Source organism: Bufo bufo, chromosome 6 (genome assembly GCF_905171765.1).
Source record: "Bufo bufo chromosome 6, aBufBuf1.1, whole genome shotgun sequence".
NCBI classification, from domain to species: domain Eukaryota; kingdom Metazoa; phylum Chordata; class Amphibia; order Anura; family Bufonidae; genus Bufo; species Bufo bufo.
Genome location: NC_053394.1, coordinates 204,320,155 through 204,345,461, shown reverse-complemented (window position 1 = coordinate 204,345,461; position 25,307 = coordinate 204,320,155).

The following is a 25,307-nucleotide window of genomic DNA, read 5'->3' as shown; positions in this document are numbered from 1 at the left end:
TTTCTTCTTCTGTAAGCGCGCAGAACAACAGAAATATTTAGGGCAGATGTGGATGAGACTTTTTGTTTGCTTCTTGAATTTTGGATTCAAGGGGCGGCAATGTAATTGTGGTGCCTGGTTTAAAGCCGCAACTATGCCAAGAGGGGATAGAAATGCGCCAGGGAACAGACCCTAACAAGTACAGTTAAAATGCAAAGGCAACGTCCTCCTGGTATATATAGTGGCACTTACTGATGTCTAGCTGAGGCAACCTCATACTCAATACCAAGAAAACAAAGGAGCTAATTCTGGATTTTAGGAAGAAGAAACGAAAGGGACACCATCTCATTAGCATTAATGGTGGAAACGTGGAGATAGTTCAAAGTTTCAGATTCTTGGGCGTTCATATTAGTCCGGACCTGTTATGGATAAAAAAACACAACAGAAATTACCAAAAAAGGCCTTCAGAGGCTTTATTTTCTGAGGAGTCTGAAGAAAGCACAACTCCCAAAACAGCTGCTAGTCAATTTTTACAGGTGCACCATAGAATCTGTTATCACATACTGCATTACAGTGTGGTACTCCGGCTGCTCTTCTGAGGACAAGAAGACCCTCAAGCGCATCATCAGAATGGCTGGCAGAATCGCTGGTACTCAGCTACCATCACTAGAGGACATCTTCACTGCTCGCTGCAGCAACAGGGCAAAAATGATCTGCGGGGATCCAACTCACCCCGGCCACAGCCTTTTTTATTCCCCTACCCTCTGGTAGACGTCTTAGAGCCCTACATGCCCGCGCCACTAGGCTGAAGAACAGCTTTTACCCCAAAACAATCAGTCTCCTAAATGCTCGGAGATTATTGCCCCTTCCTAGGATAGAAACTACCACAGACTGAAAGTGACTGCTGCATTCATGAACCCATGATGATCTCTTGTCTGCAGTGGTGTCTGAATCAGTGTGTGTATATATACTCATAAGCACTTCCTACTTTGCTCTTGCTATATATATGCTGTGAACTGTGAATAGTAATGCTTTCTAGTGCAATGTTTTTTTTTTTTCTAGTGTAATGCTTTAGTTAAAATGTCAGTTCTTGTTCCTCTGTCCATGGCATCTAGGATTTCTCCAAACAACATTTCATTGTATTGTACATTGTATTAGATTGTATTGTACAGTGACAATAAAGGCATCTTATCTTATCTTATCTTATCTTATATCAGCAAGCAGTTGTGACGTATTACTTGGCCAATGAAAAATACATAACTGTATAACTAAACAAGTCCCGTGCAAGGTGTTTGACAGCTTGGCTGTTTACTGAGGCAGCACTTAAAGGGTTTCTGTCACCCCACAAAACTCTTTTTTTTTTTTTTTGGATAGTTATATTCCTTATAGCGCGATATAGGAGAATATAATAGTCTTACTTACTTTCATGCGGCCGATTCGTTAGAAAACGAAGTTTTATAATATGTAAATCAGGGCTCTACCAGCAAGTAGGGCGTCTACTTGCTGGTAGCCACAGCAGCAATCCGCCCCCTCGCCGTGTTGATTGACAGGGCCAGCCGTGATCTCCTCCTCCGGCCGGCCCTGTCAGTATTTCAAAAATCGCGCGCCTCTGGTCATTCGGCGCAGGCGCTCTGAGATGAGGAGGCTCGTCTCCTCAGCACTCCCTCAGTGCGCCTGCGCCGATGACATCACCGAAAGAGAAGACGTCATCGGCGCAGGCGCACTGAGGGAGTGCTGAGGAGACGAGCCTCCTCATCTCAGAGCGCCTGCGCCGAATGACCAGAGGCGCGCGATTTTTGAAATACTGACAGGGCCGGCCGGAGGAGGAGATCACGGCTGGCCCTGTCAATCAACACGGCGAGGGGGCGGATTGCTGCTGCGGCTACCAGCAAGTAGACGCCCTACTTGCTGGTAGAGCCCTGATTTACATATTATAAAACTTCGTTTTCTAAAGAATCGGCCGCATGAAAGTAAGTAAGACTATTATATTCTCCTATATCGCGCTATAAGGAATATAACTATCCCAAAAAAAAAAAGAAGAGTTTTGTGGGGTGACAGAAACCCTTTAATATAAACAAAGACCAGCTCATACACTGGAAATCCAGACTGGTTACAGGGAGCAAGCCATTATATGCCTGCATAGTATATAGAATAAAATACAGTACATAGTATATAGAATAAAATACAGGTCAAGTACATCAAGAGCTTCCCAGACTACAGCATCCATGTAGTAGATTACCTATTTCCTGATATAGAAAAGCTGGGTTATAGAGTTAGCCCCTAAGGAGCTGATGTAGAGGATGGGAGTAGTAGTGGCCCTGATGAGATGTTGTATCACAGTGTACTCCCTTAGGCCATTGCTCCCTGGTGATCAATGCAGTGGACAGGTGATTTAAAGAGTCTGGCCAGAAGCAAAATAATAAGTGTCTCTTTACACAGTGCAAAATAGAACTATTTCTGTCCCCAAATGATGAGATATGGTGGCTGGCAAAGTGGCAATTTATGGCATCTTTCAAATGCTATCCTCTTGACTCTCCTTCGATCTTCTGGTTAACAGCTGAAAGCTGTCACCTGTGGCTATAAGTGTCCACTTTGTAATGCTGGCTTTGAGTTGGTCTGGCCTAGTTGTTATCTAAATTATGGGTGTCTGAACCATAGTCCATCACCTGCAGCAGGGTCTGTAATGCTGTGCCTTGCTGGTCACTCTGCAGACTATATCGCGCTGAACTTTTGGGAAAGCTGTATCTTGATGTTCTTACAGTCTCTCTGGAGTAGTGGTCTCACAGGAGAATTGGTTCTCTTGCTGGTCCCTAAGACCCTTGAAGTAAGAGCAACTGGACGAGTTTCCTTGTTCCTCACTGTCCTACCTAAGACTTGCCCTCCTGGTATATATAGTGGCACTTACTGATGTACAGCTGAGGCAAGTTCTATTTACTGACCAGTAAGTCCAGGGGAAAGAAAGACTTAGGGGGTCATTTATCAAACTGGTGTGAAGTAGAACTGGCTTAGTTCCCCATAGCAACCAATCAGATTCCACATTTCATTTTGGACAGCTCCTTTGGAAAATGAAAGGAGGAATCTGAGTGGTAGCTATGGACAACTAAGCCAATGCTACTTTACACCAATCTGATAAATGACCCCCTTAGACTTCAGGAGGTGGGCTGCGGCATCTTGTTAACATGGGAGACAGCAGAGCTGGGTGCTCCAGGGGTCTGCCCAGGACTCTGGTGTGCCTGGATGTAGTGCACAGATCTCATGCTGCTGTGTAGAGTTTAGACAGCCCCTGGTGTATTTAAAGGGCCATTCCAGCAAAAAAAAAAAAGGGTATTTATGGGCTGCATGTGCTGTAAAAAAAGAACTATAGGTCCCTCACTGATCCCTCCCTATCGCTTCTGTTCTGACAGTGCCAGGGTCCCTGCTGTACTCCAATTCCTGCCCATGCCTCAATTTGGCAGGAAATGACTATGAATGCCTCTCAGCCAATAACTGGCTTACAGTATGTGGGAATTTTTTTTTGCACTGGAACAGCCAATCATTAACCCCTTTGCGCTATGACTGAATAACGCCAAACCACAAACTGGGCTATAAATATTAAAATGATTCGCACACCACATGCGGTCCACTCTGGAGGAAGTGGAAATACATACTGTGCTTACCAAAAATGCAAACTTAGCTTGTAGGCATGAGTTATAAAAATCTTCAGTCAACAAAAATAAAATGGTAGTCTATATCATACTGGTTTGTTAAAGGGGTTATCCGAGATGCAGCTCCAATCCCCTGTGGCCATTTTCCGGGATTATGTGCTGTACATTTGGCACATGATCCCAGTTTGGGATTACAACCTGCAGTGCACGTGTGAGTCTGAATCTCTCTCTAGTGCTAGGCTGGGATCACATGCCGAACGGATGGCACATAATCCTGGAAGCGGCAGCCTTATGAGATCTCAGTCTTGTCTCATATACCCCCTTTAAAGGTAATTTGTCACCTCCCAAAACCATCTGTGACTGACAGCGCTTATGAACGAAAGTTCGGCTGCCTTTGCCGAACAGCAGACTGTCAGGCACAGCGGAGGGGCAGGGAAGGGGGCACGGTTACCGTGACTTGAAGCAAGGAAGCCGCTGCCTCCTTCACTTCAAGCATGTGTGGAGAAGCGCGCCGGGCAGGGAATAAAACATTGTTTTCAGTACTTTTGCTGCATCTGCCTTCAGGAAGAAAAGCATCATCAGAAACACACTGCTGGCTACAGGCAGGTACTGCCGGCGGCTTGGGATGGTTTTGGGAGGTGACAGGTTCCCTTTTAAATACCATACTTCCATGCAATGTGCCATACACACTCCAGTATTAACCCTATACATAAAAACCTTGCATAAATATATACATCTTTCTAATCAAATACATTTTTGTTACATGTTGCATATAAAAATAGAGATGACAAACAAAAATGTATTGTGATTTTTCTGTGAGTTTTCAGTGCTCGAGATCATGCAAAGTGCTAAAAACAGTGCAACAAAAAACAAATATAAGGAGCCCTAATTATACACATACATCACAAATCAAACCAATATAATAATTCATATCACCAATTTAATAAAGAATGATAAATAATAAATATAAAAATAGTTAATAATCATACATAAATCTGCACCCCGATTTATCTAATTCCTTATCCTGGAATTATACTATTACATATACCGGTATGTGCATAAAAATTAGCTTATTTTATTAACACCAAATAGGCAAATATCATGAACAAAAAAATATACACATTAACTCCTTCAGGACACAGCCATTTTTAACCTTACTGACGGAGCCTATTTTTACAAATATTACGTGTCACTTTATGTGGTAATTACTTTGGAATGCTTTTGCCTATCAAAGCGATTCTGAGAGTGTTTTCTCCTAACACAATGTACTTTATGTTAAAGGTAAATTTGAGTTGATGTGTTTTATACTTTGTTTATAAAAAAAATCCTAAGTCTTCCAATATTTTCTTAATTTGAATTTCTCTGCTTTGAAGATGGGTAGTGATAACTCCTAAAGTAGTTATTACTTAAAGGGGTTGCCTCACTTCAGCAAATAGCATTTATCATGTAGAGAAAGTTTATGGAAGGCACTTACTAATGTATTGTGATTGTCCATATTGCTTCCTTTGCTTGATTTTTATAAATTTTTTTCATCACCTTATACACTGCTCGTTTCCATGGTTACGACCACCCTGCAATCCAGCAGCAGTGGACATGCTTGAACCCTATAGGAAAAAGCGCCAGCCTCTCTGGCAGCCGGAACTGTGGGAGCACACAAGCTGGCACTCTTTCCTGTAGTGTGCAAGCACAGCCACTACTGATGGATTGCAGGGTGGTCGTAACCATGGAAACTAGAAGTGTATAATGTGATGGAAAAATTAATCCAGCCACCAAAGGAAGCAATACGGACAATAACAAATCATTTGTAATTGCTTTGTATTAACTTTCTCTACATAATAAATGCTATTTGCTGAAGTGAGACAACCCCTTTAACATTTAATATATGTCTACTTTATGTTTGCATAATTTTGGGCATGTCATTTTATTTTTTTAGGATGTTAGAAGGCTTTGATTTTTAGAAGCAAATTTTCAAATTTTTAAGGAAATTTCCAAAATCCACTTTTTTAAGGACCAATTGAGTTTTGAAGTAACTGCGGGGCTTACATACAAACCGGATTCCAAAAAAGTTGGGACACTATACAAATCGTGAATAAAAACTGAATGCAATGATGTGGAGGTGCCAACTTCTAATATTTTATTCAGAATAGAACATAAATCACGGACAAAAGTTTAAACTGAGAAAATGTACCATTTTAAGGGAAAAATATGTTGAATCAGAATTTCATGGTGTCAACAAATCCCCAAAAAGTTGGGACAAGGCCATTTTCACCACTGTGTGGCATCTCCCCTTCTTCTTACAACACTCAACAGACGTCTGGGGACCGAGGAGACCAGTTTCTCAAGTTTAGAAATAGGAATGCTCTCCCATTCTTGTCTAATACAGGCCTCTAACTGTTCAATCGTCTTGGGCCTTCTTTGTTGCACCTTCCTCTTTATGATGCGCCAAATGTTCTCTATAGGTGAAAGATCTGGACTGCAGACTGGCCATTTCAGTACCCGAATCCTTCTCCTACGCAGCCATGATGTTGTGATTGATGCAGAATGTGGTCTGGCATTATCTTGTTGAAAAATGCAGGGTCTTCCCTGAAAGAGATGACGTCTGGATGGGAGCATATGTTCTAGAACCTGAATATACTTTTCTGCATTGATGGTGCCTTTCCAGAGATGCAAGCTGCCCATGCCACACGCACTCATGCAACCCCATACCATCAGAGATGCAGGCTTCTGAACTGAGCGTGGATAACAACTTGGGTTGTCCTTGTCCTCTTTGGTCCGGATGACATGGCGTCCCAGATTTCCAAAAAGAACTTTGAATCGTGACTCGTCTGACCACAGAACAGTCTTCCATTTTGCCACACTCCCTTTTAAATGATCCCTGGCCCAGTGAAAACGCCTGAGCTTGTGGATCTTGCTTAGAAATGGCTTCTTCTTTGCACTGTAGAGTTTCAGCTGGCAACGGCGGATTGTGTTCACTGACAATGGTTTCTGGAAGTATTCCTGAGCCCATTCTGTGATTTCCTTTACAGTAGCATTCCTGTTTGTGGTGCAGTGTCGTTTAAGGGCCCGGAGATCACGGGCATCCAGTATGGTTTTTACGGCCTTGACCCTTACGCACAGAGATTGTTCCAGATTCTCTGAATCTTCGGATGATGTTATGCACAGTTGATGATGATAGATGCAAAGTCTTTGCAATTTTTCGCTGGGTAACACCTTTCTGATATTGCTCCACTATCTTTCTGCGCAACATTGTGGGAATTGGTGATCCTCTACCCATCTTGGCTTCTGAGAGACACTGCCACTCTGAGAAGCTCTTTTTATACCCAATCATGTTGCCAATTGACCTAATTAGTGTTAATTGGTCTTCCAGCTCTTCGTTATGCTCAAATTTACTTTTTCCAGCCTCTTATTGCTACTTGTCCCAACTTTTTGGGGATTTGTTGACACTGTGAAAATTGGAATCAACGTATTTTTCCTTTAAAATGATACATTTACTCGGATTAAACGTTTGATCTGTCATCTACGTTCTATTACAAATAAAATATTGACATTTGCCATCTCCACATCATTGCATTCAGTTTTTATTCACAATTTGTTTAGTGTCCCAACTTTTTTGGAATCCGGTTTGTAGTAAAAACCACCCATTTTAGAACCTACACCCCTCAAGTTATTAAAAACTGATTTTACAAACGTGGTTAACCCTCTATATGTTTCACAAGATTTAAAGGAAAATGGAGATGAAATTTAAAAATTTCAATTTTTTTTTGCAGGTTTTAAATTTTGATCAATTTTTTCTTGTAAGGCAGAAAAGGTAACAGCCAAACAAACCTCAATATTTATTACCCTGATTCTGCAGTTTACAGAAACGCCCCATGTGTGGTCGTAAACTGCTCTGTGAGCACACAGCAGGGCTCATAAGGAAAGGAGCGCCATATGGTTTTTGGAGGGCATAGTTTGCTGTAATGGTTTTTGGGCGCCATGTTACATTTGAAGGCACACTAAGGTACCCCCACAGTAGAATCCCCCAAAAAAGGACCCCATTGGAAACTGCACCTCTCAAAGAATTTATTGAGGGGTGTACTGACCACTTTCACCCCCAGGCTTTTAATAAAAATGTTATTTTTATTTTCACAAGGGGTAATAGGAGAAAAAGTTGCACAAATTTTGTTAAGCATTTTCTCCTGAATATGGCAACACTCCATATGCAGTCATAAATTGCTGTTTGGGTACAAGGCCATATGGTTTTTGGAGGGCAGATTTTGGTGGAATGGTTTACAGGTTCCATGTTGTTGTTTGATCAGCCTCTGAACACAGTACAGCCATTTTCTGACAACCATACATTTTATTTTTCTCTACGGAGCTTTATCATTGGTTCTATTATGGGGTACATACAACTTTTTGATCGCTTTTTATTTAGCTTTTTGCAAAGGAGAATAAAGATTAGATGGCAGCTCCACTATTGCTTTTTGGGATTTGTAATTGGGGCGAACACCGTGAGGGAGAAATTACATATTATCTTCTGCTGGTCAGTACAATTACAGAGATACCAATTTTATATAGTGTGTTGTTTTTTTTTTTTTTACCACTTTTGCACAAAGCATTAAAAAAAAAAAAAAAGGATGATCCCACCTCCTGAGGACAGGAAACAACGGAATCCCCAATAAAGACACCTCCTCCTACCTGCTTCAGTTGTTTCCTGTCCCTCAGTACATGTGGAAGCCTCTGCCAGTGCGCTAGCTAAATTTTCTTTAAGCCTGAACCAGCTCAGCATGGGCTCTCCTTCTCTGTCCCTGGGAGTAAGTCCTGCTAAAGGCATCTCCGAGCTGTTTGTGCCATGCAGACAAACGGGATCAGTGCTGCTTATGCCCAGCAGATGGGAATATTCTGTGGGTTGGAGGATCCTGAGACATGCTGCGCCCCGCCACTTCCACCAAATAGTGAGGCACTTCCTGTAGTGGGCTGACGTAATGTGTGAGCGTGCGTCTGCCGGAGGTAGTGGAGAGCATCCAGTGGAAGCACACAGCATACATCAGACATCCAAGTGTGGGGACGGAGCCAGAAGAGCGCAAAGCTGGAGAACATTTAAAATGGATACTGCAACTTCAGGATGGTGTAGTCTTCTCTACTGGCAGAAATATGTGCTCCACTGACGCTGGAGATGTTCCACTCAGATTCTCAGATCCCTTAAAAGCCCTCAGCCCAGTAACAGACCTCCTCAGTCTGCATTGTGGGTTTGGTGGTATTTATATTCTATTAGGTCCCTTTATTTCAGTGTTTGGTGCGTATATATGTACTTTCTAGGCTAGAGATGTTGTCCCTACAAAGGCCATGGGTGGTTAATCTACAAAAAAGAAATTTGCTATGTACTGAAAAGATCTACCCCCTTCATGTAGAAAACCGCTATGTTCACATGTATGGAAAAAGTGGTAGCGGAAGAGTCGCCATCTTTCTTTGGATAAATTAAGATATATGACATCCATTGACTCGCCGTGGTGAAGTCTAGAACTTACTTCCTCATAGAAACTGATTAAATTAGATTGACATGACCAATTCTTCATAAACCTATGCCGATACACCATTATTCACTTATTTTCATTGAGGCATTTCAAGATAGCATCTCTTAAGTTTAACATTTGTTGTAGGTAAACTAACGGCCTATAGTTCCCGGGCTCTGTTTTTGACCCCTTTTTAAATATTGGCACCATATTTTCTAATGCCAATCCTGTGGAACACTCCCTGTCCTTAAAAATCAGAAATAAGGGTCTGCCTATGACATTACTTAATTCTCTTAGGATACAGGGGTGTATGAGATTTGTCTATTTTTAACGCTTCCAAAACCGCCCATTGACTATAAATGTCCTGGACAGTCGGGTTTATCTCTAAATGGACGTTCTGGAACGTCCTTTCAGAGATGGCAGCTGCACGTTAATCGTGCGGCTGCCAAGCGGGGGGCCCGCTGTCAGTGACAGCAGGGCACCCCAGAAAGAAGACTGGGACCATTCCTGGGTGTCCCTACCTTCTAGATCGCTGAACGAGGAGTTGAGCGGGAGTGCAGGAGATAGCGGGTCTTCCATAGACCACGATCAGCCCTGCACTGAGGCTGTACAGCACAGTATAGTGCTGTACAGCCTCTCAGGGGGGTGTATTTCCCCTGTAACTGGGGCTACTATGTCAGCCCCAGTTACAGGAGAAATCAATTGTAAAAAATAAAATAAAAATGGAGGTAAGTGTCCCCCAGAGGTCTTGTAACGCAAAGTGTAAAATAAAAAACTCCCAAAAATAGTGTTTTGAACAAAAAAAAAGTTTCACATACAGTCAGGTCCATAAATATTGGGACATCGACACAATTCTAACAATTTTGGCTCTATACACCACCACAATGTATTTGAAATGAAACGAACAAGATGTGCTTTAACTGCAGACTTATCAATTAAATGAAAGAAAATCACTGCAGCTCTCACCTGCACCTCCCAATGGAGCATGGAAAATCCGACCTGGACACGGTCAGATGCAAAGCTCAATGAAAACAAGGAGAATCCAGCTCCACGTAGAATATACTTTAATCGGCTTCCATTAAAATCCAGACATCAAAAATGGACAAATTTGCTGTGACGCGTTTCGGTCTATAACATCTTTAGCCCTTCATCAAGACATACAAACAAGCTTAAAACCAATGTTATATACACTGACATGACACTCCCACCTGATTTGAATAATCCTCCCCACCGGAGACCCACACCAACCGGTGAGTAAGGTTCAGCAGGGGGGAGGAGACTTCAGCCAGGTAGAATAAAGACCCGATACACATGAGAGATTTTATTTATATTGTAAAGTTAGATCATGTTTTTTATTTAATCCATTCGGTATACATGTTCCCAAATTGAACATCCAGTAGGTTTCTCTGCTGAAGAGTTTCTGTCTGCGATCTCCACCCCTAGTAGGCATAGTCACTCTTTCAATACCCTGCACAGAAAACGCAGAGGTATCCCCTTTGTGAACAGACGTAAAATGTTATGTCGCCGCTGATACATTGCACGTTGAAAAATGCGGGATGTCACTCAAATGTTTCCGTATTTTAACCTTAAGTAGGTTCGTGGTGCATCCCACATACTGCAACGCTCAATCTCGACAGGTAAGGACAACATATTCAGTATTGCAATTAATGTAGTGTCGCAACTCATGCGTACTGCCATTAGACGTAGAGACGACATTTTTACTAACTGATATATGCTGACAGCAGATACACCTCATACTCCCACATTTAAAATTACCCTTGGTTCTAAGCCAAACTGGTTGACAAGGGGCGTTATCAAGGAATAAACTGGGACTCACTTTTTGTCCAATTGTAGGTGCTTTTTTTGCTATAGATCTAATGCCTACAGCGGCGACATCTCCCCAATCCCCATCATAGCCTATGACTGGGAAGTGTTTGCATAATATATTGGAGATAAGGGGATATTCTTTGCTGTAATTGGTGACAAAGGTCACCAGTTCACTCAAACCCCGTACATAGCAATAATTCCATTTTCTTTTCTAATATTTTCTTTTCTTGAAATTCTTTTTCTTATTTGTATCATCTTTAGTTTGAGTAAACAGAAGAGTCCCTGTCTTTTTCTTTACCAAATTCTCTAGCTACATGTATACTCTCCAAAGGATATCCCCTGGTCTGCAATCTTGCTGTAATATCAGAGGCTTCCTTAGAAAAAAGGTCAAGAGTGGAACAGTTCTGTCGAGCCCTCAACATCTCCCCTCTGGGATATTCCTGGCGACATGGGAGGATGACAGGATGATGCATGGAGCAGAGTGTTCCCCGCAGTTTTTTTACGGTGAGTGCAGGTGTGGACTATATTATTATCTGGATCTCCCTGCAGGGATAGATCCAAGAATACAACGAAGAGGGGATCACTGACCATGGAAAGTTTGATGGAGGAAACATCACTCTGCCATACCCACAACATATCGTCAATGAAACGCCTATACCATTTTACAGATGCCAAATATGGGTTACTGTCCGAAAACCAATAACAGCTCTCCCACCACGCCATAAACACATTAGCAACAGAAGGAGAAAATTTGGAACCCATGGAAACTCCGGATAATTGTAAATAATATAAAACATAAAAAAAAATTATATATAAAAATCAATACAAATGCATAAAAAATCCTGGAGTTCCAGGGTGTAATTACTGAGAAAGAACAAATGGAATCCAGCTCCTCTTAAAAAATATGCTTTAATCGACTTCCATAAAATCCGACATCAAATAGGACACTTTGCTGTGATGCGTTTTGGGCTATAACATCTTAGCCCTTCATCAAGACTTGATGAAGGGCTAAGATGTTGTAGCCCGAAGTCGATTAAAGCATATTAAAGCAGTTCTTTCACTGTTTGCACCTGACTGAGTCCGGGTCTGATTTTCCGTGCTCCACTGGGAGGTGGCAGGTGAGAGCTGCAGTGATTTTCTTTCACCTCATTTTCAGGGTGTAATTACCGTATAAGTCCAAAAAACATTTTAAAGCTGTAATTGCCAGATGGTGTGGGATATTAGTATATAATGAGGTGATATCGGCAGGAACCCACATATATTCCTTTTGCCATTTAAACTGATGAAAATTCTGGAGCACTGTGCGAGTGTCTTTAAGATATCCCGGTATAAGGGGCACAGGGGGTTGCAGCAGGGAGTCAGCCCACTCCGAGAGCCGCTCGGAGTATGACCCTATCCCCGGCACAATGGGTCTTAAAGGTGGAGGAAAACCCTCCTTGTGCACCTTAGGGAGAGCATGGAAAATGGGTGTAGTCAGGCACTCTACATATATGAATTCCTTCTCCTTCTCAGAAAAAATACCCAAATAAACCCCTTCCTGGAGGATGTTGTATAGTTTAATCTGACTGTGGGGGAGGGGGTTCGTTGCTAGTAATGAATAATAGGTGTTATTATCTTCCAACATACTGTTAATTTGCATCTTATACACCTCACTATCTAGCAATACCACTGCTCCCCCCTATCAGCTTTACGTATAACAACATCCTGTATGTTCGATAGATTCACCAGAGCTTTATACTCTTCCCTAGATAGGTTCTTATTATGACATTTTTGCCTAATATTATTTTTCAAAGAGCAGAGATCTTTCTCCACTAGTTCTTGGAATCTATCAAGGGCAGCGGATCTGTACTGGATAGGATAGAAATTTTTATTAGATGTTTTAAAACCTATAGAGGTATTCTGTAATGGTCTGTCCCTCTAGTGAGGAGATTTGAGCGAGTTCAGAAAAATCAAGTCAAATATGTGACAGTCAGTGGCGGATTATAATTGGGGCGTTTGGGTCGGCTGACCCGGGCCTGGCATCGCTGGGGAGCCCAACGCTGACCCAAACGCCCACAAACTATGGCGGGGCACGGGAGCCCATAGTTCCCTGCCTCGCCGCCATCCGCCGATCACCGCCATAGGCTTCAGGCCTAGTAGGCCTGAAGCCTATGCGGTAGTAAAATCCCGGAACAGGCGGGCGTGATGACGTCATCGCGCCACACCTGTGCCTGGATGCAGCCCACTGACGTGTGTGTGCAGCGCGCTTGCACCATCGACGAGTGAGCGCCGACTAGGACACAGGTAAGTATTAGCTTTTATTTAATTTATTTTTTTGTGTGCCAACTTTGGGGGACATTACTGGGGGGCACAGGAGAATATCACTGAATGGACAGTGGGGTGCAAACTACTACGTGGGGGCAAATTACTAGTGTGAGGGAAATTAGTACTCTGGGGGCAGTGTGGGGGACAATTATTACTGTGGGGGCAAATTACTACCATGGAGGGAATTAAAACTGTGGGGGCAGTGTGGAGAAATTAATACTGTGGGGGGCAAATTACTTAATGGATGGCAGTGTCGGGGCAAATTATCTAATGGGGCAGTGTGGGGGGCGAATTACTTAATGAAGGGAAGTGTGGGGGCAAATTACTTAATGGATGGCAGTGTGGGGGCAAATTACTATATGGATGGCAGTGTTGGAGCAAATTACTTAATGTATGGCAGTGTCAGGGAAAATTAGCTAATGGGGGGCAGTGTGGGGGGGTTATTACTTGAAGGAGGCAGTTTGGGGGGCGAATTACTTAATGAAGGGAAGTGTTGGGGCAAATTACTTAATGGATGGCAGTGTAGGGGCAAATTACTATATGGATGGCAGTGTTGGGGCAAATTACTATATGGATGGCAGTGTTGGGGCAAATTACTTAATGGATGGCAGTGTCAGGGCAAATTATCTAATGGGGGGCAGTGTGTAGGGTTATTACTTGATGGGGGCAGTGTGGGAGGCAAATTACTTTGTGGAGGGAATTACTACATGGGAGGCAGTGTGGAAGAAATTACTGTATGGGGGTAGTGTGGGGGAAATTACTATATGGGCAGTGTGGGAGAAATTACTATATGGGGGAAGTGTGGGGGCGTTTCTATTAGGTGACATTATTTTTGGGGACACTATACTGGCATTATTTCCTGGAGCACAATATAGGGTATTATTATTACTGGGGGCACTGTAGGGGACATTATAATTGCAGTAGACACTATAGGGACCTTTGGGGTAATTTATGAAACTGGTGTAAAGTAGAACTGGGTTAGTTACCCATTGGAACAGATTTCACCTTTTCATTTTTGACAGCTCCTTTGGAAAATTAAAGGTGCAGTCTGATTGGTTGTACTTTACACCAGTTTGATAAATGACCCCAATTATGAGAAATCTAACGTGTCTGTGTAACAAACTAGATGCGGCTGAAAGAATTAGTCATGGCGTTCTGGGTCAAACGGAGGAGAAGAGGAAAGAGAAGGTCTACATGACAGGAGATGTCACAGGTATGTGATGCTGTATTCCCCTATATGTAGAGCTGGCTCACCACTGTGACCTGCATCTCATCTTCTCCAAGTCTTTTTTTTATTATAATCGTATGTATTTTAAATTTGGCAACTAAAATTTTAATGTGTCACCTGCAGTCCTATGTAACAGCCCAGATAACAGTGCTAACATTCTGTGTACAGATAATGTAGTAGATGTTCCATGCATTCCTATAATCAATTGCAATACTGAATATGTTGTGTATGTCATTACCTGTCGAGATTGCGCGTTGCAGTATGTGGGATGCACCACAAACCAACTCCGGTTAGAATACGGAAACATTTGAGTGACAACCCGCATTTTTCAATGCGCAATGTATCAGCGGCGACATAACATTTTGCGTCTGTTCACAAAGGGGATACCTCTGCGTTTTCTGTGCAGGGTATTGAAAGAGTGACTATGCCGATTAGGGGTGGAGATCGCAGACAGAAGCTCTTCAGTGGGAAAACCTACTGGATGTTCAATTTGGGAACATGTATACCGAATGGATTAAATAAAAAACATGATCTAACTTTACAATATAAATAAAATCCCTCATGTGTATTGGGCCTTTATTCTACCTGGCTGAAGTCTCCCCCCCCCTGCTGAACCTTGCTCACCGGTTGGTGTGGGTCTCCGGTGGGGATGATTATTCAATCAGGTGGGAGTCTCATGTCAGTGTATATAACTTTGGTTTTAAGTTTGTTTGTATGTTTTGATGAAGGGCTAAGGATGTTATAGCCCGAAACGAGTCACAGCAAATTTGTCAATTTTTGATGTCTGGATTTTAATGGAAGCTGATTAAAGTATATTGTACGAGGATCTGGATTCTCCTTGTTTTCATTGAACTTTAACTGCAGACTGTCAGCTCTTGAGGGTATTTACATCCAAATCAGGTGAACGGTGTAGGAATTACAACAGTTTGCATATGTGCCTCCCACTTCTTAAGGGACCAAAAGTAATGGGAGAATTGGCTTCTCAGCTGTTCCATGGCCAGGTGTGTCATTATCCCAATTACAATGAGCAGATAAAAGGTCCAGAGTTAATTTCAAGTGTGCTATTTGCATTTGGAATCTGTTGCTGTCAACTCTTAAGATGAGATCCAAAGAGCTGTCACTATCAGTGATGCAAGCCATCATTAGGCTGAAAAAACAAAACAACCCATCAGAGATGGAAAAAAAACTTAGGTGTGGCCAAAACAAAACTGTTTGGAACATTCTTAAAAAGAAAGACCGCACCGGTTAGTTCAGCAACACCAAAAGACCCGGAGGACCACGGAAAACAACTGTGGTGGATGACCAAAGAATTATTTCCCTGGTGAAAATAACACACTTCACAACAGTTGGCCAGATCAAGAACACTCTTCAGGAGGTAGGTGTATGTGTGTCAAAGTCAACAATCAAGAGAAGACTTCACCAGAGTGAATACAGAGGGTTCACCACAAAATGTAAACCATTGGTGAGCCTTAAAAACAGGAAGGCCAGATTAGAGTTTGCTAAACGACATCTAAAAAAGCCTTCACAGTTCTGGAACAACATCCTATGGACAGATGAGACCAAGATGAACTTGTACCAGAGAGATGGGAAGAGAAGAGTATGGAGAAGGAAAGGAACTGCTCATGATCCTAAGCATACCACCTCATCAGTGAAGCATGGTGGTGGTAGTGTCATGGCGTGGGCATGAATGGCTGCCAATGGAACTGGTTCTCTTGTATTTATTGATGATGTGACTGCTGACAAAAGCAGCAAGATGAATTTTGAAGTGTTTCGGGCAATATTAGAAACATAGAAACATAGAATGTGTCGGCAGATAAGAACCATTTGGCCCATCTAGTCTGCCCAATATATCTGAATCCTATGAATAGTCCCTGGCCCTATCTTATATGAAGGATAGCCTTATGCCTATCCCATGCATGCTTAAACCCCTTCACTGTATTTGCAGCTACCACTTCTGCAGGAAGGCTATTCCATGCATCCACTACTCTCTCAGTAAAGTAATACTTCCTTATATTACTTTTAAACCTTTGCCCCTCTAATTTAAAACTGTGTCCTCTTGTGGTAGTTTTTCTTCTTTTAAATATGCTCTCCTCCTTTACCGAGTTGATTCCCTTTATGTATCTGCTCATATTCAGCCAAATGCTTCAGAACTCATTGGACGGCGCTTCACAGTGCAGATGGACAATGACCCAAAGCATACTGCAAAAGCAACCAAAGAGTTTTTTAAGGGAAAGAAGTGGAATGTTATGCAATGACTAAGTCAATCATCTGACCTGAATCCGATTGAGCATGCATTTCACTTGCTGAAGACAAAACTGAAGGGAAAATGCCCCAAGAACAAGCAGGAACTAAAGACCGTTGCAGTAGAGGCCTAGCAGAGCATCACCATGTCTATGCGTTCCAGACTTCAGGCTGTAATTGACTACAAACTATTTGCAGCCAAGTATTAAAAAGTGAAAGTTTGATTTATGATTATTATTCTGTTGCATTATTTTTGGTCCCTTAACAAGTGGGAGGCACATATGCAAACTGTTGTAATTCCTACACCGTTCACCTGATTTGGATGTAAATACCCTTAAATTAAAGCTGACAGTCTGAAGCAAAGCACATCTTGTTCGTTTCATTTCAAATCCATTATGGTGGTGTATACAGTCAAAAATGTTAGAATTGTGTCGATGTTCCAATATTTATGGACCTGACTGTATAAAAAAAAATCCCCTCCCCCAAATCAGTTATTTTAAAAAATGGAAGAAAAAAACCAAAAGGCATTTGGTATTGCTGCGTCCGCAACAACCGGCTCTAAAATAATATCATATGATCTACCCCATAAGGCGAGCGCCGTAAAAAAAATATATATACATTGTGCAAAAAAACATAATAATCAATCAAAAAGTCGTATGTACCCCAAAATGGTAGAAATAAAAACATCACCTCATCCCACAAAAAATGAGCCTTCACACAGGACCATAGCCAGAAAAATGAAAAAAAAATATGGCTCTAAGAAAATAGCAACACAAAAACATGTTTTTTTTTCTAAAAATGTTTTTGTGTAAAACTTTAAAAAAATAGACATATTTGGTATCGTTGCATCTTTAATGACCGTATCTATAAAAAACATCACATGATCTACCTCATCAAGTGAACGGTGTAAAAAAATTTTTTTTTTAAATGACGCCAAACAGCTTTTTTGTGACTTCACCTCCCAGAAAATGAGATAAAAAGCAACCAGTACCCCCAAATAGTGCCAATGAAAACTACAGCTTGTCTCGCACAAAATAAGCCCTCACACAGCTCATTCAACAAAAAATAAAATAAGTTATCGCTCTTAAAAATCATGACAGAAAATGCCATGTTAGAAAATCCAGATGCCACTCCTTCCCTTTGAGCCCTGGCGTATCCCCAAATAACAGTTTACGACCACAATTGGGGTGTTACTGTATTCAGGAGAAAGTGGGTAGCAAATTGTGGGGGGATATTCTCCTGTGAAAAAAAGTTTGGGCCTAAAGAACCATTTTCTTTTTTTTTATATATATTTTTTTCATTTTCACACCCAAGTATTAAAAATTCAATGAAAAACCTGTTGAGTGAAGTGCTTGCTACACCCCTTAAATTCCTTGGGTGTGTCGGAATATTTATGCTGTCTCCGATTAACAGTCTATATTATTTATGTGAATAAATTTGAATCTGTAAAGGAGGAGATTCTAACCTATTATCATAAATACCAAGCTAAAAAGATCTGCGCTAAGTTAGACGACAAAAAGAAGGCAGTGATAGATCAAAATATATATTTATTAAATAACAATAATACAGTGCAAACTAATGTAAAAAAATTGGGGACAAATGGAATTCAATCAATGATATGCAAATTTTTAAGAAAGTCAAAGTAATCTAGAGTGTATATATATATCCACTACTATGCCTTATTATGACAATACCCTTCAATTATATTTTAAATCAATTTGATACCTGATTTCTCTCAGCCGACAAATGTCTAATTAAATCCAAATCTGGTCTATTTCAGATTTTCCTCTTTTATTGATACAAATATATATACATAATTAACCATACCAGCCTAGAACTGAATTCAGTTCTTTGGAGATGATACTGTGTTTCCAATAGTACATACAGTGGGATGCAAAAGTTTGGGCAACCTTGTTAATCGTCATGATTTTCCTGTATAAATCGTTGGTTGTTATGATAAAAAATGTCAGTTAAATATATCATATAGGAGACACACACAGTGATATTTGAGAAGTGAAATGAAGTTTATTGGATTTACAGAAAGTGTGCTATAATTGTTTAAACAAAATTAGGCAGGTGCATAAATTTCGGCACTGTTGTCATTTTATTGATTCCAAAGCCTTTAGAACTAATTATTGGAACTCAAATTGGCTTGGTAAGCTCAGTGACCCCTGACCTACATACACAGGTGAGTCCAATTATGAGAAAGAGTATTTAAGGGGGTCAATTGTAAGTTCCCCTCCCCTTTTAATTTTCTCTGAAGTGTAGCAACATGGGGGTCTCAAAACAACTCTCAAATGACCTGAAGACAAAGATTGTTCACCATCATGGTTTAGGGGAAGGATGCAGAAAGCTGTCTCAGAGATGTCAGCTGTCTGTTTCCACAGTTAGGAACATATTGAGGAAATGGAAGACCACAGGCTCAGTTCAAGTTAAGGCTCGAAGTGGCAGACCAAGAAAAATCTCGGATAGACAGAATCGACGAATGGTGAAAACAGTCAGAGTCAACCCACAGACCAGCACCAAAGACCTACAACATCATCTTGCTGCAGATGGAGTCACTGTGCATCGTTCAACCATTCGACGCACTTTACACAAGGAGATGCTGTATGCGAGAGTGATGCAGAGGAAGCCTTTTCTCCACCCACAGCACAAAAATTGCCGCTTGAGGTGGGCTAAAGCACATTTGGACAAGCCAGCTTCATTTTGGAATAAGGTGCTGTGGACTGATGAAACTAAAATTGAGTTATTTGGCCATAACAAGGGGCGTTATGCATGGAGGAAAAAGAACCCAGCATTCCAAGAAAAACACCTGATACCTACAGTAAAATATGGTGGTGGTTTCATCATGCTGTGGGGCTGTGTGGCCAGTGCAGGGACTGGGAATCTTGTCAAAGTTGAGGGACGCATGGATTCCACTTAGTATCAGCAGATTCTGGAGATCAATGTCAAGGAATCAGTGACAAAGCTGAAGCTGCGCCGGGGCTGGATCTTTCAATAAGTGGAATGACCCTAAAGACTGCTCAAAATCCACTAAGGCATTTATGCAGAGGAACAAGTACAACGTTCTGGAATGGCCATCTCAGTCCCCAGACCTGAATATAATTGAAAATCTGTGGTGTGACCTAAAGAGAGCTGTCCATGCTCGGAATCCATCAAACCTGAATGAACTAAAGATGTTTTGTAAAGAGGAATGGTCCAAAATACCTTCAACCAGAATCCAGACTCTCATTGGAACCTACAGGAAGCGTTTAGAGGCTGTAATTTCTGCAAAAGGAGGATCTACTAAATATTGATTTCATTTCTTTTTTGTGGTGCCCAAATTTATGCACCTGCCTAATTTTGTTTAAACAATTATAGCACACTTTCTGTAAATCCAATAAACTTCATTTCACTTCTCAAATATCACTGTGTGTGTCTCCTATATGATATATTTAACTGATATTTTTTATCGTAACAACCAACGATTTATACAGGAAAATCATGACGATAAACAAGGTTGCCCAAACTTTCGCATCCCACTGTATAAATCTCCCTGAATCGGATCAAGTTTTAGGATGATGATGCAGGTACACCCCAATCTTATTCCAAAACAGATACTATACACAAAGTATGGTTAATTGAATATATATATATATATATAGATATTATATTAATTAATTATCCTATAAAATATAGGTAAGGTTATACTATACCAAAATGTCAGCTAGCAGAAATCAGTTTCAATGGTTCTAAGATGGCTGCCTCCAATGGCTGAAAAGGTGGTCAAGTGGCTAGATCCGATGGATCAAGATGTCTTCAGGTCTCAAGATGTTTTCTTCAAGATCATCCCAAGCTGATTCAAGAAGATGATTCCTCTGTCAGCCCATACCATCTTTTTAGCCCATCTAAAATGGGACTGGCCTGGTTCGATCATTTACTTATTGACATCACTTTATAACAAATAGGACCTCCCCTAGTGATTTCACAATTTAAGCCTTAAGGTGGCACTAAGGCTTTATAAAAAAGTCTTGGCAATTATAGCTATTTTCTGTATATTTTCTTATTCATTTGAAGAAGGGATAAACTTTAACTAAGGTTTCAGACAGAACCTTGAAGAGACCTAAAAGAGACAATGAAGTTTATCTTTTGTCAATCATCTAGTCTCTTTCTAAATCTCTGACTAAACCTAATTCATTCCAAACACACACTACAACACTCGTGGTCATTGTTTGGTAAAAAGACAGGGTATGTTTATGATCACCTGTGTCCACATTTCTCCATTCAATAAATCTTCAGGGAAAGAGATCATTAACTTACACTGTTCTCTGGGAGACTGTCACGGATGGTGTTGCAGAAAACAAGCGCAGGACTGAGCGTTATCCCTGAGCAGCGAGATGATGATCCCCACCCTCTGCTCCTCATCACCAGAGGAATGGGGAAGTAGGCGAAATTAGAGTTTGCAAGCCTCTCTAAAACGAACAAAATTCTCACTACCCCCGGAGAACGTATCCGGAAGCGAGATCTTAGGCTCAGAACAAACTATACAAACTAAGAAGACAGGTTGGCATCAGCAGGAGCTGCTCAAACCCACATGCAGTTGTGCATATATATAGGGGAGCAAATCCTGCACTTGTGGCCCGTTGCTAATGACAATCCCCAGCAAAATGCATACAATGGAGGATGCCCGCGGCGAACCACAAGTACCACAATAGACATCCTACACAAGGTAACAAGTGCGGATGTGATAATTAATATAACAATATAACAAAACAATAACAAACATAGGTGCACTCTGCAGTCTCACTAATTCTCAAACTGATTTTAAAATTGAGAGATTAGTCAACATGTCCTACGGTGTAGAACATGTCTTAAGCCCGGACACCACGACAAGGTTTCTCAAGTAGCCCGGGACCCTACACTCTCCTACCTGAGCCATATGGGCGATACCAGGAGCCAGTGGGCAAATTACAGGAGCATAGGGCCGACTCGCAAACAACTCACCAGTTACCTCCAGCATGTGGCCATGCTTGCAATGGGAGGAGGGAGGAGTCTGTGAGTCCCACTCAAGACTTGCTGATATAGCCCAGGCTTCACAGACTCCTCCCTCCTCCCATTGCAAGCATGGCCACATGCTGGAGGTAACTGGTGAGTTGTTTGCGAGTCGGCCCTATGCTCCTGTAATTTGCCCACTGGCTCCTGGTATCGCCCATATGGCTCAGGTAGGAGAGTGTAGGGTCCCGGGCTACTTGAGAAACCTTGTCGTGGTGTCCGGGCTTAAGACATGTTCTACACCGTAGGACATGTTGACTAATCTCTCAATTTTAAAATCAGTTTGAGAATTAGTGAGACTGCAGAGTGCACCTATGTTTGTTATTGTTTTGTTATATTGTTATATTAATTATCACATCCGCACTTGTTACCTTGTGTAGGATGTCTATTGTGGTACTTGTGGTTCGCCGCGGGCATCCTCCATTGTATGCATTTTGCTGGGGATTGCCATTAGCAACGGGCCACAAGTGCAGGATTTGCTCCCCTATATATATGCACAACTGCATGTGGGTTTGAGCAGCTCCTGCTGATGCCAACCTGTCTTCTTAGTTTGTATATATAGATTCCTGGAGGTGTATAAACTCCTATTTAAATGTGCCTGTTTTCCATCTACAGGTCACATTTAGGTGCACCTGTGAAGCCTGGGCTATATCAGCAAGTCTTGAGTGGGACTCACAGACTCCTCCCTCCTCCCATTGCAAGCATGGCCACATGCTGGAGGTAACTGGTGAGTTGTTTGCGAGTCGGCCCTATGCTCCTGTAATTTGCCCACTGGCTCCTGGTATCGCCCATATGGCTCAGGTAGGAGAGTGTAGGGTCCCGGGCTACTTGAGAAACCTTGTCGTGGTGTCCGGGCTTAAGACATGTTCTACACCGTAGGACATGTTGACTAATCTCTCAATTTTAAAATCAGTTTGAGAATTAGTGAGACTGCAGAGTGCACCTATGTTTGTTATTGTTTTGTTATATTGTTATATTAATTATCACATCCGCACTTGTTACCTTGTGTAGGATGTCTATTGTGGTACTTGTGGTTCGCCGCGGGCATCCTCCATTGTATGCATTTTGCTGGGGATTGCCATTAGCAACGGGCCACAAGTGCAGGATTTGCTCCCCTATATATATGCACAACTGCATGTGGGTTTGAGCAGCTCCTGCTGATGCCAACCTGTCTTCTTAGTTTGTATATATAGATTCCTGGAGGTGTATAAACTCCTATTTAAATGTGCCTGTTTTCCATCTACAGGTCACATTTAGGTGCACCTGTGAAGCCTGGGCTATATCAGCAAGTCTTGAGTGGGACTCACAGACTCCTCCCTCCTCCCATTGCAAGCATGGCCACATGCTGGAGGTAACTGGTGAGTTGTTTGCGAGTCGGCCCTATGCTCCTGTAATTTGCCCACTGGCTCCTGGTATCGCCCATATGGCTCAGGTAGGAGAGTGTAGGGTCCCGGGCTACTTGAGAAACCTTGTCGTGGTGTCCGGGCTTAAGACATGTTCTACACCGTAGGACATGTTGACTAATCTCTCAATTTTAAAATCAGTTTGAGAATTAGTGAGACTGCAGAGTGCACCTATGTTTGTTATTGTTTTGGCTCAGAACAAACTCCATGAATGCAAGCAGAACCGGTCACCTGAAACTGAGAGACAGTTTTACGGAGATCTGCTACCTCCAGTGATAGACCCTGCACGCGGTCAATCAAGGCTGAAACCGGATCCATGCTTAAGACGGTTTTGGCGGTTTATAATGTCATGGATGGTGTTGCAGAAAACAAGAAGTAACAAATAAAAGATCCGACTGACTTGATCCCAAAACTAAGGGACAAGAGGGTGAGCCCTATAATAGCCCTAGAGCTCTCCCTGACTGCTCAGCCCATGCAAAGATCTCTATGATAGAAAATTGCATGTCCACGTACCTAGACTGAGTGACACCTGAAAACCCTATAATAGTGAGGGGACACGACCACCGGCTCCCTGCACTTAATACGGAGGGAGTCAGGGTCACCTAGAATCAAGCCAACAGGAAAACACAAATAAAGGAATAGACTTATCTGAGGAACCAGCAGTTGCAACTTCTAGCAGTGAGCACAATCCAGGAAGTAGTATAAACCGCAAAGTGAGGCAGTATGGGAGGGGATATAAAGGGAGGCAATCACTGCTAATAGATGACAGCTGGGAGAGGGAGAATAGATGTCAAAGCGAAACCAAAAGAATATCATGCAGGAGGTACTGAAGAACGTCTGTCAGAACTTCTCAGAGATCTGGCGGTGACAGAGACATTATGAAATTACATAGGAATTTCTACCTCAATTCTAACCTTAAAATGAATATACAGTACAGACCAAAAGTTTGGACACACCTTCTCATTTAAAGAGTTTTCTTTATTTTCATGACTATGAAGGCATCAAAACTATGAATTAACACATGTGGAATTATATACATAACAAACAAGTGTGAAACAACTGAAAATATGTCATATTCTAGGTTCTTTAAAGTAGCCACCTTTTGCTTTGATTACTGCTTTGCACACTCTTGGCATTCTCTTGATGAGCTTCAAGAGGTAGTCCCCTGAAATGGTCTTCCAACAGTCTTGAAGGAGTTCCCAGAGATGCTTAGCACTTGTTGACCCTTTTGCCTTCACTCTGCGGTCCAGCTCACCCCAAACCATCTCGATTGGGTTCAGGTCAGGTGACTATGGAGGCCAGGTCATCTGGCGCAGCACCCCATCACTCTCCTTCATGGTCAAATAGCCCTTACTTTCAAAGTTTTCCCAATTTTTCGACTGACTGATTGACCTTCATTTCTTAAAGTAATGATGGCCACTCGTTTTTCTTTACTTAGCTGCTTTTTTCTTGCCATAATACAAATTCTAACAGTCTATTCAGTAGGACTATCAGCTGTGTATCCACCTGACTTCTCCTCAACGCCACTGATGGTCCCAACCCCATTTATAAGGCAAGAAATCCCACTTATTAAACCTGACAGGGCACACCTGTGAAGTGAAAACCATTTCAGGGGACTACCTCTTGAAGCTCATCAAGAGAATGCCAAGAGTGGGCAAAGCAGTAATCAAAGCAAAAGGTGGCTACTTTGAAGAACCTAGAATATGACATATTTTCAGTTGTTTCACACTTGTTTGTTATGTATATAATTCCACATGTGTTAATTCATAGCTTTGATGCCTTCATAGTCATGAAAATAAAGAAAACTCTTTGAATGAGAAGGTTTGTCCAAACTTTTGGTCTGTACTGTATCTATAATTACCACACTCTTGGTTATATAAAACGCACATATTTTGATGATATAAAAATCAAAATTCACTCATACATTGATTAATATAAAAGCCCCCCAAAAAATTTGTCTCTTTCTATCCATTTCAACTACCCTAAAACTCACACATTTCTGCTTCAGTGTCTGGGTAAATATATTTTATTAGACCTGTCTGAATTTCTTCTCACACAAGAGCAGACTATGCAAAGTCTAATCTCGAGTTAGTTATTCTAAGTTCACAAGGGTTTCAACTTATATTACCCTCTTGAATAAGACAAAATCAGACCAAAA